The sequence below is a fragment of the Haliotis rubra genome, unplaced genomic scaffold (genome assembly GCF_003918875.1).
Source record: "Haliotis rubra isolate DU_JTF1 unplaced genomic scaffold, ASM391887v1 Scf277, whole genome shotgun sequence".
In the NCBI taxonomy this organism is placed as follows: Eukaryota; Metazoa; Mollusca; class Gastropoda; order Lepetellida; family Haliotidae; genus Haliotis; species Haliotis rubra.
In genome coordinates this window covers 1,182,458-1,199,350 of record NW_025766858.1, presented here as the reverse complement: position 1 = coordinate 1,199,350, position 16,893 = coordinate 1,182,458, and the positions used below count along the sequence as shown (strand labels likewise).

Below are 16,893 nucleotides of genomic sequence, written 5' to 3'. Positions count from 1 at the left end.
CCACCCTATTCATATTGCCTCTGCGTACAACCACTCCATTCATATTGCATCTGTGTACAACCAACCCATTCATATTGCATCTGTGTACAACAACCCCATTCATATTGCATCTGTGTACAACCACCCCATCCATCTCCCATCTGTGTACAACCACCCCATTCATATTGCATCTGTGTACAACCACCCCATTCATATTGCATCTGTGTACAACCACCCCATACATATCCCATCTGTGTACAACCACCCCATTCTTATTGTATCTGTGTACAACAACCCCATTCATCTCCCATCTGTGTACAACCACCCGATTTACATTGCATCTGTGTACAACCACCCGATTTACATTGCATCTGTGTACAACCACCCCATTCATATTGCATCTGTGTACAACCACCCCATTCATCTCCCATCTGTGTACAACCAACCCATTCCATATTGCATCTATGTACAACCACCCCATTCATCTTCCATCTGTGTTCAACCACCACATCCATCTCCCATCAGTGTACAACCAACCCATCCATCTCCAATCTGTGTACAACCACCCCATTCATATTGCTTCCGTGTACAACCACCCCATTCATATTGCATCTGTGTACAACCACCCCATACATATCCCATCTGTGTACAACCACCCCATTCTTATTGTATCTGTGTACAACCACCCCATCCATCTCCCATCTGTGTACAACCACCCCATCCATCTCCCATCTGTGTACAACCCCATTCATCTCCCATCTGTGTACAACCACCCCATTCATCTCCCATCTGTGTACAACCACCCGATTTACATTGCATCTGTGTACAACCACCCGATTTACATTGCATCTGTGTACAACCACCCCATTCATATTGCATCTGTGTACAACCATCCCATTCATATTGCATCTGTGTACAACCACCCCATCCATCTCCCATCTGTGTACAACCACCCCATCCATATTGCATCTGTGTACAACGACCCCATCCATATTGCATCTGTGTACAACCACCCCATTCATATTGCATCTATGTACAACCACCCCATCCATCTCCCATCTGTGTACAACCACCCCATCCATATTGCCTCTGTGTACAACCACCCAATTTATATTGCATCTGTGTACAACCACCCCATTTATATTGCATCTGTGTGCAACCACCCTGTCCGTTTTGCATCTGTGTACAACCACCCATTGTTACTTTATGCCAAGATATGGCCTATGCAACTACTGCATATTTGTCCATGCGTCTGCTGTAGGTGTACTCATGTGTCTTCGGTAGGTGTACCCATGTGTCTGCTGTATGTGTACCATGTGTCTGCTGTATGTGTACCCATGTGTCTGCTGTAGGTGTACCCATGTGTCTGCGGTAGGTGTACCCATGTGTCTGCTGTATGTGTACACATGTGTCTGCTGTATGTGTACCATGTGTCTGCTGTATGTGTACCCATGTGTCTGCTGTATGTGTACACATGTGTCTGCTGTATGTGTACCATGTGTCTGCTGTATGTGTACCCATGTGTCTGCTGTATGTGTACCTATGTGTCTGCTATATGTGTACCGCGTGTGAGTATAAAACCATACCCATACGCTGCACGTGGGTTTTTAAGCGTTCTGTTATTTGTTTCATGTAACTTCATATTTTCCACAGACGGCTCTTTTCATCATTGAAAAATCTGAAGGGAGACAACTCCCATATGCCCGGAAGTTGTTGGATGTCTGCAGCCACTACACTGACGTCACTTCCCTTGCGGGAAAAGAAGACGTCATAGTAGGTTACCCGTAGCTGAGGAAAAAAGAAAGTGTTATTACTAACTCACTTGAGTTCGCTAACAAATGTAGAAATACTGCCAAACGTAGACATTTTGTACAGCAAAAGCGTCATGGGCAAAAATGAAATGTACATATACTCACTTACAATTGAAAGTACACACCTGGCTAGCTATTCTCGAAACGTTCGTAGCCCTACGAACTTCTTAAGCCCATTCTTAACACACTGGCTACGATCAAAGTTAAGAATTCTTAGATCTACGAACGTCTCGAGAATAGGTCTCCTGGTATTTTGGGATGATTTTCAAAAACAATAAGGAAATTATTTTTATTGGGACAAGTCACAACAGAGTTGTTCCCAAATCGTGACGTTGTCAGCGTCTCACGTTCCTCGTCCAGCGTGGACGATTTAGTTGATGTCGACAGGTTAATGACAAGCCCTGAAATAGTCGATAGACCGGATTTCGACAGCATGATTTCTTTCGTCACTGTTCTGCTGCAAATGCGTTGACCAAACGTTATTGCTGCTGATGACGTCAGTGTTTTCGCTTCGCTGCTGATATCATCTTAGTATTTTGAAGTGTGCTTCTAATATTCTCAGTCAACCCCGCCAAAGCCGGTTTATACTTTCTTTTGTAGGTCAGTTTATGTCTCAATCAGTGCGTCTCAATCCATAGATCCTCAGGGCACCCCGATATTGTGGGGGTTTGCTTTTTCAGTAAACCCCTGGAGACCAGGTAGAATTGATCTTCACCAACCCATGTTTGTCGTAAGAGGCGACTTACGGGATCGGATGGTCAGGCTCGCTCACTTCGTTGACACGTGTCATCGTATTCCAGTTGCATAGATCGATGCTCCTGCTGTTGACCACTGGATTGTCTGTAGCTGGAATAATGCTGATTGTCGCATTAAAGCAAATAAACACAAACAATTTTTAAAACCATCATAATGTGACACGGTAAAGAACCTCTCCGTATGATTCTTGACTTCTATGTTTCCAGTATAAATTCAAAAGTAATGCTGCTGATTAAGCAAATTTACACCGGAAATGATCGACTAATGCTGCTTTTGATTGGGCAACAAAAGAATTTTACACCTCTGGGGTCTCGAGAAGCCAGAAGAAAGCCTTAAAATTCAAAGATCTACGTCATGTGCTTTCAACGATGTACGGATTTTGATACCCGAGGTGTATGAGAAAAGCTGAAAAGGTATGTAAATAAGTCAATGAGATGTAACTTGTTATATTTGCATACGGAGTATGCATTATATTTATGGAGATTGTAACCGTGGTTTAATTTTGGCTTTGAGACTTTCAAGGGTTGGACGTATATTTGCTAGTTTTCTGAATATATATATTCTGTCAAGTTGAACATCGTTACGTTTTTCATGAAAGCCCAAAGAATTGATCCAGGTTTATAGTAGTCTGTTTCCATCTTCAATCGAATTTAAAAGGTGCCACTATTTTATGTATCTGCATTCAAACATGACAATTGGGCGGTATATTATCAGTTGTACCCAGTCTGACTGAGTCAGTTCCAATAGTCCATTCAGGACTAGGGGAATTACATTTCTAACAATAGCCTGGTCCAACTTCAATATGACTTGTTTCTGTTATTTTCCGCGCTCTTCTCGATATCTGATAAGGCTCTCCATGTTGAACTGTCCACTTATAGCCTGCTTTTAAAGGCAGATTAACCAGTAACAATCTGTATCTGTCTGATGTCCTTCTCACGGACACATAATCTGCGTACTAGAATCGACGCCAACAATGACTGACATAATCTGCCCACTCGAAATTTTCTCATGGACATCATCTGCCCATATTTTTGACAGAGCTTGACTCATGTCCGACATCTGTGCATAACAACATTGTAACACAGGGGCTAGTCCAGTCAGCACCTATTGTATCTCAGTTCAACTAAGTTTTATACTCAGATTCATCAAAGCACAACACATTGCATGTAACACATACATTATACTTCTTGTTTTCAGCATACTTGACGATAAGGATCTCTGGAGACGTTTCAGGGAAAGGGTAGATTACGAGCTGAACTTTCGATGGAACAGAAGCAGTGAAGTCAGACAGCGACGAACGCATGTCAGTCGTGAGGAAGGTTCTGCGCCAGTTTGAATCGAAGTACGCAAGCGATATCGCCTTTGCCTGATATTTCGGATGTAGATGACATCAAAGCTCTGAGATCAGTCCGAATCCGGCAGAAATTGACGGGTTCCTCTGTTCTTGTCAGGAGGTTGAAAATTGAATTTCTGAAGAACGAGCTGAAGATGATAGAAGAAGAGATGACTTCACAAGGGGACTCATTTTTGCGACTTATCTCACTTGAATATGTTTATATGCAGCAAAGAGAGCAACAACTTGGAACTGAAGAACGCAGCTCAAAGACTACAGCAAAGAGCAAATGACATACTCAAGAAAGACCTGATCGTCAAATACACGGAGCTAACTCCAAACGACCATCTCAAAGATGAAGAGAGAAGGTTGTTACGAGATCTCCCTGTCTCAACCGGAACCAGCTCAGCTGTCAACCCCGTCCTCCGCCATCTTTACAACGTTGTCATCGACAGCGACGTGGAGGGAATCGAGACTCTGAAGCAGAAGTTCCGGCGTGAAGGTAGTCGTTTCAGACTTAACGATGCCGACCACCGACAGTACAAGTACTTCATCAGCGCTCCTGGGGTTCCTGCCAGGCTTAAGACAAAGGCCAGGCTATTTCTGAACGAATTACAGGAGGCTGGGGTGGTGGAAGCTCCCAGAAGGAGGTCGGGATATCGGTTTAGATAGATATTGAGTTTCTTTAGACGTGTCTCCACGACCTGGAGCCATGTCTGTTTTCAAATATACTCGGTCCAGTAATGACGAAGCCTCATTCCACACAAATAATGTTTCCATCAAAAGTATTCCATTGGTGAACTTAGTATTCCCATAATTGCAGCTATGTTAAAGTATACTTCACGACCTGGAGCCATTAATGTATGTTTTCCATAAGTAATGCCTTAATATTCAATTTGTGTTCCTGTAATGACTATGTTACGAATGAAACTGATGTGTGTTCTACCAATTGCATTTTATGCCAATTCGAAAACTGCGATATTTCTGAATCACACGGATGTGCTTCAGCCCTTGGAACCTTTATATATATTTTGTATTGTGAGGGTAAGCTACAGAACACTGATGCTGTGATACACTCCTTTAACAAATGGTATTGGAGGTTTTAGTGTTAAAACATGAGAGCACATGTTCAAAATGTATGTTCAGGGTTCGCTCGGGCTTGAAAACCCTGAAATTTGGACAAGTTTTCCCTTAAACGGCTCTAAATTTGTTTTAGTCTAGAAAGGGCCCTAATTGCCAGCAATTTGCCCTAAAAGGCCATATTTTAGCAAAACTTATCAAATTGTGATTTAAGGAAACAAATTGCATAGTAAAATTGCCTTGCAATGACAGAAGGTATTGGTTAATCTCCTACCGCAGATTAATCTCCACCGCAGAACTTTAGCTATAACTACTATGTTAAATGCGTTTCTATAGTTCTTTAAATTGTTGATTGGGCCCTGAAACCTCCCTAAAAGGCCTTAAATTTGATGGCTGATAATCTGTATGAACCCTGATGTATCAAGGCCAAGTCGTCAATCATTCGTCACCACTCGCCCCTTTCCGTAACCTGTGGCTTGTCCCGGAATACAACGAGTTGGTCACGAATGGTCGTCAATAATGTGGGCCTTAAATGATTTCATCTCAGACATCTGATAATTTTATACTAATCCTGGTTGGGTCAATAACATTTATTATTTCATACTGTGATTAATTTAATGAAAAGTTTGAAAATGTTGTACTCCAACTCAGTGATGACGCTGCGTAACTCAACTGCACGGGCTAATTTGCATATCACGTGACCAGACTTTCTCTCTGTCTGTTATTCTCCATTTGGTCTTGACAGTTATAGATAGACATATTCAAAATAACTGCGATGGTGAGGGGCATGGAAATAGGGTTTTTTCATCAAAGTGACTCACCAGCTCTCCGTCGCTTTCATGTCAGCACGCACGAGGGCCAAACAACCAGTGTAAACAAAGGCTAACTATGCAAAGAGAAAAGGTGTTTCACGTTTTAGGATATTATGTCTCCTTATATACATTACATAGGAAATACTGTTTATATAAACATGATAAATGTTTGTCCCATCACAATTCCTTTTCGCTAATTACTGAAAATGATATTTAACTTCATCCATATAGTACTTGCTTTTGTTTAGTGCTATACGCTTGTTTTTAACTGGATTTGATTGTAGGAAGAATAATTCCAGTTTTAATATGATGTAGCTACCATGTAATTACCGACGTTAAATGTCATGTTTGTATTCTTCAATAGACAAGTAATGCAAAATCTCAAACTAGACCATTTACATGCATCCATGACCTACAATAAACATGTTTCTCTAACCTGTTTGATTGACATTTTAGTCAAATTGATGAATAATAAGAAAGATACGATGCTTTATGGATGCTAAAGGTAAGTTGTTATCCACAAAAGCATCGTACCTTTCTTATGTGTTCTACTAACAGTGTTGCCTGGGGTCTTAAGCCAAAGGGCGTAAGTGGGTTAGCCTCCTGAGAAAAGCGTTCCCTAGTGTCACGCCGAAGACCCGGGTTTGATTCCCATTTGGGTACTGATATGTGAAACCCATTTCTGGTGTCCCCACTAATAATTTACTGACACTATATCATTCTATTTTCTTAATTTATTTTTCATGCGCCGTCAATGAATTCTTCAACCGACGCCTGCATTTTTCTTGGCGTTTCCTTTTATATTCACATGTAACGTTTTTCAGATGTTATAGTTATTTTAATTTTAGCATGTAAAACCACGCTATGTGCAAACATTATTGTATTATCATTGTATTGTATTTTTAAATCCTTTATTTGATTACTGAAACAGTTACTATGCTTTCTTTGTATTACGGTATTATTCTTGTCAAGATCGTGCTCCGTGACAATGATATCACCTATGTGTTTACACCCAGATCTCATTCCTGACAATGATATCACACTATCGTAAGTATATTGTGTCAGCCTAACCGTTTTAACTGAACCTGTTACTACACTTTCATTCGCTTTTCTTTATTTGTCGTACAGTTTTCATTTATCGTTTTATAGCAGACATGTACTTGCTCTCATGCTCACGTTCTATCTTATGCCCATGTCTTTTCTGTGATTCTTGGTCAAGGTAATATATTCTTAATGTGTCTCATAAAATGATAGCTTGTTTCTAAACATAAGCGTTGATAGAAGTTAATATTTTGTATAGATATATCTTACAATGAAGTTAAATCGCACCTTCTAGGTTTAACTTAATATCTTAATAAACACGTTTGACGGGTTTTTTGTGTTACGTCAGAACGACCTTTCTTGCTGAAAACATGACACGTTTTATATTCTTTTATTCCCACACCATGTACAGAGTCATAGATAGATAGATAGATAGATAGATGGATGGATGTATGGGTGGATGGATAGATAGAACATGAGGAGTGGATCAGGTGGGTGGTTGAGTTTAGTTTTACGCCACTTTTAGCAATATTCCAGCAATATCATGGTGGGGGACTCCAGAAATGGGCTTCACACATTGTAACCATGTGGAGAATTGAACCCGGGTCTTCGGCGTGATGAGCGAACGCTTTATCCACTAGGCTACCCCACCGCTTCAGTGTGAAGTATTAACCCGTATATACGTTAGTATAGAATAGTATAAAGAGGGTTATTATTTATCATTAATTCTACGTATAAGGACATTACATATTTTTTTTTAAATCACGTCCGCTGACTTCATGATTAACATTGAAAATTTGAACAAGGTTTGGCCTCTAAAGTTTGAAGAGTTGTCTCCCTTTATCATTTACCGTTGATGTACAAGGGATAACAATACATCTCCGACAAGTCAGAGAATCGCTTTCCAGATCAAGAAAGTAAAATGAGTTTTCTGACTTCTTTGACTGTCATTAAAAGAGGTTAGTCATTAGATTGTCTGGTCCAGAATTGATTATGTACAAGCAGCCGCCATATAGCTGTGTGTCGCGTTAAACAAACTGACTAAAATCATCGTCTATCTCTCGCAATCAGCTAGAGAAATCACTCGACTGATTTCGGGAGAAAAATGAATGAGTGCTCAGACTCCCTGAATGAACAGATTCGAGATGTTTTTCTATTACGTATTTAAACGAAAAGAAGAAAAGGTTACTGGGGTGGGGGTGTCACTCAATTTGTTCAGGGAGGTACACGTGTGTGTATTGGGTAGGGGTGTGTCTCATTAATTTTGTACACATGCACTAGGAGGTCATCATTTTTGTACATTTCAATATTAAAAATGTTTGCTTAAAATTATGGGAAGGGGAGGGGTCCATTGATTTTGTACGTGACATGCTGGTTGGTCACTTGCTTTGTACATAAATTTGGGGTCGGGGGTGGGGGTGGTGGTTTTTAGTGCTTCTCTATAAAAGTCATCAACACCCCCCCTAGCCATAAATTATGAACGGCCCCAAAGCAACGAGATATTAATGGAAGCAACGACAAAATAATTGAAGTAATGAGAAGCTATTTGAAATAACGAGAAAGTACTCCAAAAGCACGGGCAAAATAATCGAAGAAATGAGAAAAAAATAGTTTATGTCACAAAAGTGGCAGCTTTAGGCTTTCGTTGAAACGCACAAGTCCGTAGCCCCCGTTCGGACAACGACCCAACTGCGCCAGTTCAGATTTGACGGAATAGAGTTACCTCCCTTTGTACCGCGAACGAACTTTCGGTTTATGTTCTTCGTACCAACACAGTCTCTCTTAAGCGGTAGCAGTGTTTTGCTGATGCCTTGACTCTTTACCGATACACAGTAAGGTACGTGTTTAAAAATATAACACAACATGTAAGAAGCGACTTACATTGAATTACTTGTTGGTAACAGTGTCATTCTGTCAACATTAACAGTTCGCACTGTTTCTATTTGCTTTACATTTGATCTCAATTTGATCCTGATCTCAGTGGTGTCCATGGCGTCTCGCACTCGCGCTATGATTGTGCAATGCAGGTAGGTCCCGGAATGCAAGTGGGTCCCGGATGTGTTAATGCTTTAGGTCAGCAGTATATGTGAGATAATGTATCTGTCAGGTCACAGTGACATGTTATTACCGTACACGTTATGGTAAATATTCAGTTTGTATAATCTGGGTTTCATTACCGTATACGTTATGGTAAATATTCAGTTTAGTATAATATTGGTTTCAAGTATAATATTGATTTCATTACCGTTCACGTTATGGTAAATATTCAGTTTGTATAATTTGGGTTTCATTACCGTACATGTTTGGGTAAATATTCAGTTTGTATAATATTGGTTTCATTACCGTACATGTTTGGGTAAAGATTAAGTTTGTATAATCTGGGTTTCATTACTGTATACGTTATGGTAAATATTCAATGTGTATAATGTGGGTTTTATTACATGTTATGGTAAATATCTGTATTTATAATATATTACCTTATTGTACTCGTTATGGTGAACATCATTAGATGCAATATTTCTCTCACTACCGTCAATGTTATGGTGAATATCAGTGCTTCCTGGTACAGCTAAGGGACGTAACTGCACCGTTTCTCACTACCTGAAGTAAGGGAAGTAGTTCCTTTACCTTAAGTAGGCACGGTTCCGGTAAATTTGATTCTCTTCTCTCAAACACCAGTTATCTGCTCGGTCAAATGTACACCGGTCGCTGCTGGTTCGGGGAGGGTGGGGTAGCCTAGTGGTTAAGGCGTTCGCTCGTCACGCCGAAGACCCGGGTTCGATGCCCCACGTGGGTACAATGTGTTAAAGCCCATTCCTGGTGTCCCCGCCGTGATGTTGCTGGAATATTGCTAAAAGCGGCGTAAAAATAAAATCACTCGCTGCTGGTTCGATTGTACAATAATCGCACAATTACTGTTCATCTTCCTGGGAGAGAATATTGTTTTGCGCCGCTTTCAGCAATATCCGAGAACAATATTACAGCGGTTCACGCATTGCAGTCATGCTGGGAATCGAACCCGGGCATTTGGCGTCATGAGCGAACGCTTTAACAACTTGGCTACCCACTGCCATCATATTACGTTAATCACACAACGTCACACACTGTATAACTGACAATGTCTCGTATTGTGCAGACCGTTTTGCATAGCCCCTCATAATGCAGTAGAGTGTATTCCAGTAAACACACAGTGACTGATAAAAATAGACAATGTCAGGATGTTTTGGTTTGGTTTTGAAGATGGCAGAAGATGGAGTACGTCACAAGGTTGTGGATAACGTCGATGACTGCGTCAAGGCTGTCGATGACCTCCTCCAGGAGCCTGTCGTTGCTGTGGACTGCGAGGGAGTCCATCTTGGAAAGAAGGGCCCTCTCACTCTTCTCAGGTGGCCAAACTAGACGGTTTTGTCTACTTGTTCAATGTGTTTGTTGAGCCAAAAGTCTTCACTGAAGGCCGACTGAAGTCGTTTCTGGAAAACAAAGATGTCATCAAGGTATGATGCCCTGAACAATATGGATGGTTGACATGAACAATGAAGATGCTTCACATAAACAGTGTGGATGTTTGACATAAACAGTGTAGATAGTTGATTTGAACAATGCAGATGTTTGACATGAACAATGTAGTGTTTGACGTGAACAATATGGATTTTTTTCGGCATGGACGATGTTGATGTTTGACAGGAATAATATAGTTGTTTATCATGAACAATGTAGATGTTTGACAGGAATAATATAGATGTTTATCATGAACAATGTAGATGTTTGACAGGGATAATGTAGATGTTTGACAGGAATGATATAGATGTTTGACAGGAACAATATAGATGTTTGGCAGGAATAATGTAGATGTTTGACAGGAATAATATAGACGTTTAACAGGAATAATATAGATGTTTGACAGGAATAATATATAGATGTTTGACAGGAATAATATAGATGTTTGACGTGTTTGACAGGAATAGTGTAGATGTTTGACAGGAATAATGTAGATGTTTATCATGAATAATGAAGATGTTTGACAGGAATAATGGAGATGTTATCATGAATAATGAAGATGTTTATCATGAATAATGTAGATTTTTGACAGGAATAATGTAGATTTCAGACATGAACAAACGGGTTGGTTGACATAAAACAACATCCCTTTATTGTTCTCAGTCAGGACCATCTACCAATCAACGACTCAACATGACCTATAGTTTTGACAGTTTCAATAGCAATGTTAATGCTTCTTCTGTTGTAGGTGTTTCATGCCTGCAGCAACGACAGTGCCGCTCTCAAGAGCCAGTACGAAGTCATGCTCGTCAACGTGTTTGATGTACAGGTAAGCATAAAATGGGGGCGGCGAGGTCGCCTAGTGGTTACACCGAAGACAGGGGGTTCGACTTCCCACATGGGTACAATATGTGAAGCCCATTTCTGGTGTCCACCACCGTGATATTCCTGAAGTATTGCTAAAAGCGCCGTAGAAACCCGTGAAGATGGGTTAGAATTGATCTTCAGTAATCCATGCTTGTCGTAAGAGGAGACTAACGGGATCGGGTGGTCAGGTTCGCTGACTGGGTTGACACATGTCATCGTATCCAAGTTGCGTAGATCGATGTTCATGCTGTTGATCCCTGGATTGTCTGGTCCAGATCCGATTATTTACAGACCGCCGCCAGATAACTGGAATATTGCTGAATGCGGCGTAAAACTAAACTCACTAACTCTCTCAGTATATTAATGACACAGTTGGGAGTACCACAGGTAGCAAGACAGGTAACACCAGAAATATAAACCGTTTCTATTTGTGACTTTCGGGGTCAGTTTGCCACTGTTTATGAGCACAAGACCTACTTACTGGTACCCTGCTGTGCTGTGCTCTATATATTATCATTTGACGAAGAGTCAATGGAGGCTATGTACAAGCAATGGGAAACAACATTACATTTATTTATTTATTTAAAGTTGTTTTTACATGTTAAATTTAACGTGGAATTGTGGACCGTCACTTTGAGATAATCAAGATAACAAAAGTGATTTTAAGACGCAGTTAATTCTCATATCATAATATCTTATCTTATCTTATCTTATCTTATCTTATCAGTTTGCTGGGCATTTTCAGTGTTTATTCAATTGATTCATCATTCTGGTGCCCCTTATTTGTTCGTATATGTTTATGTTCTTTCAGGCGGCACAGTATATTATTGATACGTCCGAAGGGAGACAACTCCCGTCTCACAGGAAGTTGCTGGATTTGTGCAGCTTGTACACAGACGTCACATTGCTTGAGGGGAAAGAAGAAGTTCAAGTAGGACATATTAATCATTTAAGAAACATGTTTGTCATTTACTGACGTCATATAGTTTGATGTATGTTTGACCTTAAGTGTACTTGTGGACACACAGTCTTTCCTTGCTGGAGCGGTGGGGTAGCCTAGTGGTTAAAGCGTTGGCTCGTCACGCCGAAGACCCTGGTTCGAATCCCCACATGGGTACAATGTGTGAAGCCCATTTCTGGTGTCCCCGCCGCGATGTTGCTGGAATATTGCTAAAAGCGGCGTAAAACCAAACTCAGTCAGACAGTCAGCAGTCTTTCCTTGCTTGCGTCATGTAAACACAGTTTGGCTACGATTTAATGAGAATGGCTGAAGGGGTCAATGTCAGGACAGGTACTTTACTGCACTGTCTACAGTACAGATATGTGCGACGGTTAGTTACGTTTCTATACACAGACAGGTACCCTAAATATAGTCAAAATACAGAAACGTACCCGGTACTCTAAACGGGGAACGAGTCCATATTCCCCAACCTGAAACAGAAACCCTATGTGGTTGTTCCTGTTCAACTGATTGCCAATGGTGTTGTGCACCGCGAAATAATCACTCTGTGAATGCTTGGTTTTTGTGTAACGCAATCGAATGCATCTAATACAACAGTATGACAGTTCCGATCAAGAAAACGGCACACTGTGGAATGGTACTTTTGTTTGGTTCTGTTTTCGGGGTATTCATTGTGTGAATGTGAATTCATTGTAAAATTGAAAATTTCAACACGGATTGGCCACTAAATTTGTCTCCCTTTGAACTTAACCAGCACCACCACCACCACAACCTCACCTCCCCTCCTACACACCACCCATCCCAAAACACATTTACAAACAAGCCAACACACAAACACTATCCCAAGATGTCCTTCCCTGGACACTGCAACTCCAGGTTGTTTCCTTAAGCCGTCAAACGCCTCGCATATATTTTCTGGTCCTGCCACTCCCCTTGTTGTTTGGGACACACATGTGCGTGTCGCTCTATATCGGTCATCACGATGTCACGGTTGGATGTGACATGTGTGGAAAAGGCACCGGACTACACAGCATGATACATGTGTATGGTATCTTTAGTCATCTTAATTTACCTGAACATATTTCGGCTGACCTAATAAGATACTACATCATATGATGACACCGTAGCCAATAATATGCTGCACGACATGTAATTGCCGTTTGGATAATGAAGACATGTAGATCTGTGTGCGGGTACTGTTCGGGAGGCCATACTCCGATATATCTCTTGTCTTGAAATCTACCAGCATATTCAGAAATCCTTTGTCACGTGAGTTCACGGACTTGCTTTGTGGAATATGCGTAATGGTCAAAAGCTGAGATAGCAGAAACTGATTGTGCGATTAAAATTCTGTGACATATAACTCAGCGAGCGTGTTGAACAGCGTAAGTTGTAAGTGACTGCAAGGTAATTTGATTGTTGTGTTAACATGACTGCTGCTAGTTGATCTCAGAACTGATGGGCCTTGTGTTGCGATGAACGATGTCAACTACACATATCGTATTGTTGTCTTATATGTTGATGATTAAATCAGCAGTGTGGGAAGTTAATACTGTTGACTTAAATATTAATGTGAAATCATCCCGGTATTTGCGTTTATCTCTCCACATGGCATGTATTGACAATTTTAACGCTCAACACCTGATATTTTAGTTCGGCGCCACAGGTTAAAGTTGATGATATTGAATGTAAATTGTTACCCCACCTATTCTGTAACAACAACCTCCACCCCCATATAATCTAGATATCTAGATGACATCGTGGTTGTTTTTTACCTCCTTAATCCAAAATGTAATAAGATGTAATAAGCTTTCATTTACAACTAAAAATGTTTCGATGTACAGGCGAAATGGTACAAGACAGACAGGGCGTACTGGGCTAAACAAGAATTTTTCACCGGAAATGGTAGACTACGCATGTGCAGATGTGAGGATTCTGTTACCGGAAGTGTATGAAAGCTGAAGAGGTAGGTCGAACACCGGCGCAATGATGACTTCGCATAACCCGTCGAAGACCCGGTTCGATTACCCACATACAGTACAGTGTATCCCCTGTCGTGATATTGCTAGAATATTGCGGCCTAAAACCATACTCGCTCACTCAAACGTTTTGAAAGCCCTTTTACTCACAAGCGAACATGGTAAACATAATGAAATAACTCACTCTTTCAAAGCATTAACCTTCCGTGAAGATCAGTGATGTAATCGGCCTTCAGCAGTCCATGTTTGGGTCGGGTGTTCAGGTTTCATAGAATCCCATTGTGCGTAGATCGAAGCTCATGCTGTTGATCACAGGATTTTGTGGTCCAGACCCGATTGTGCGGCGTTAAACAACCAACCAACCAACTCTTAGTTTATCATTTGTAATTGAGTGGCGGGTGGGGTAGCCTTGCAGTTAAAAGCGTTACGCTGAAGATCTGGGTTCGATTCCCCATATGGCTACAATGTTTGAAGCCCATTTCTGGTGTCCCCCGCCGTGGTATTGCTGGAATATTTCAAAAAGCAGCGTAAAACTAAAAACTCATTCACTCATTTGTAAATGAATCGGATGATTTTACTCCGCTTTGATAGTATTTCAGTAATGTCTCTGGGTGTGGGTAACGGGCAATTTATGACATTTTGACAAAATATCAACGGCACGTGTGTTTTATATGTGTACAACGAAATCATTTTTGTTTTCCATTAGATTTAATGACGACTTTAAGAGGCAAGGCAGTTGTCAACACACACGTCTACATTGCCCGAATGATAATGATATTCATTTGTGAACTATATTTTGCAGGGAACTTGATGAAAAAGCGCTGTGGGCAGAGTTTAGAGAAAAAGTAGAATTTGAATTGAACTTTCGATGGAATGAGAATGTCAAAGATGACAAAAATGAAGAGACCATGACTACCATTAGAAACATACTTCGCAAGTTCTCAACAAAATATACCAGTAATGTCAAGCTGGATGACATCACAAGCGAGGACGACGTTCATGCGTTGAAACAGATACGAATCCCAAGACGTAGGACAGTTTCCTGATATTGTCATGAAACTGAAAAACCAAATTCTAAAAAAGGAAATGGACGAATTGGAACAAGCCTTAACAGAAAAGGCCGACTCTTTCGTTCCGATGGGATCGCACTTCAGAATGCTGGCCGCCGGCAAGAGCAGCCGTGATCCCGCAGTAAGCATGGCAGCACGGAGACTAAATCTCAAGCTGGATGAGATTCTGAAGACGGACCTAATTACCAAGTACGATGAAACAACTCCAGGTAATTACATCTCGGAGGATGAGAAAAGATTCATGAGAAGACTACCATCTTCTACCGGCACCAGCCCAGCTGTCAACCCCGTCCTCCGCCATCTTTACAACGTCAGCATCGACAGCGACGTGGAGGAAATCGAGACTTTGCGACAGAAGTGCCAGTCTGAGGGGAAGCGTTTCTGACTTCGAGACGGTGATCACAGGCTTTTCAAATACTACATCAGCGCTTCTGAAATCCCACCAAGGCTCAAGACAAAGGCTAAAGGATTTCTGGATACGCTGGAGAATGCTGGAATCATTTCAAGACATAGGAAGAGACAATACCGATTCTAATTATCACCAATACCTACCAGACACCTGCTCATAAGATGAAAATCTTGTCTAAGACGCGAAGGAACAAGAAATTTTGATCATGTCCATATAATATGTCACTTCTCGGAGGTACATTCTCCCTTTATTAAACAGATGAAATATGTATTGTGCTGAGACTGTGAATGGACCAAACAAAGGTAAATTCGAATGGTCCTCTTATGTTTTAGAACGTTCAAAAATACACATATAATATCCATTTTGTTTTGCCTTGCAATGTATTTTTTACAACGATGATAGAATTCAGTAGTTTGTGAGGGAACAAAGTTTTAAGCGGTGCCTTTTTCTACTAAACTAGTATTAAAAACATGCGTGCGTGATGGTAGGGATATTGGAAGATTCTCATTTGTGTAAACTTTTATGTTTTTATGTAAAGGTTATTATTTTTTATTATTTTATAATTGCTCCAACAGTTGTTAGTTTGAAAGTGAAATAGGGTACATTGTTAGAGCGAAGGAAAGATCACCACATACAAGTGTATACAAGTTACTCTATGGTAGTATATTGCAATAGCGTTTCCTTTTATGTTATCTCCCCGCCACGAAGTGGAAGGGATATTTGTTTAAGCTCCGTCCGTCCGTACGTCCATCCAAAACCGTTATAGATAGGAATCAAATTTGGCACGTGTTTTCAGGACATGAATGCCTTGATGGGGTTCAAAAACGGAACCGTGTTACAATTTGTTTACAGAGTTATGGCCCTTGTCTTGCGTTTCTTGACTTAGTGCACGGTATCGCTAATGGGGACAGATTTTAACAGAAACCGTTAAAGATCAAAAAACCAAATTGATGTTTATTTTTAGGACATGAATGCCTTGATGGAGTTCGAAAACAGAAACCGCGTTACAATTTATTTATGGCCCTTGTCCTGCTTTTCTTGACTTACTGCATGTTATCCCAATAAGAACAGATTTTCTCAGTAACCGTTTTGATAGAGAAACCAAATGTGGTATGCAGTGTGCGAATTAGCCACTGGCAAGCAAACCCGTGGCTAGGAAAAATCCAATCGGGCCAGTAATTCTCCACACTCACTGGCCAAACTGGCTGAGTGAATTTTCAATGGGTCATTTTGTAAATATATCACTCTCTCCGACTTGTTAAGCTTCATAATACACTTTTGAATCATGCAAGATGAT

The 16,893-nt window shown here is 40.7% G+C and overlaps 1 protein-coding gene across 5 annotated transcripts in view; it reads left to right on the top strand.

Moving 5' to 3' along the window:
- The window catches only part of LOC124280968 (piRNA biogenesis protein EXD1-like), a 50,614-nt gene that overhangs the window by 4,162 nt on the left and 29,559 nt on the right, over positions 1 to 16,893 (top strand). For 2 of the 5 annotated variants that reach the window (XR_006899804.1, XR_006899805.1), the window contains exons 2-6: positions 10,053 to 10,306; positions 11,059 to 11,139; positions 11,989 to 12,108; positions 13,983 to 14,104; positions 14,920 to 15,957. The gene's annotated coding sequence lies outside the window, so the exon portion shown is untranslated. Of the gene's footprint in view, positions 1 to 8,275; positions 8,650 to 10,052; positions 10,307 to 11,058; positions 11,140 to 11,988; positions 12,109 to 13,982; positions 14,105 to 14,919; positions 15,958 to 16,893 lie in introns of those variants that run through there. The other 3 variants (XM_046716980.1, XR_006899802.1, XR_006899803.1) reach the window with 2 other exon arrangements.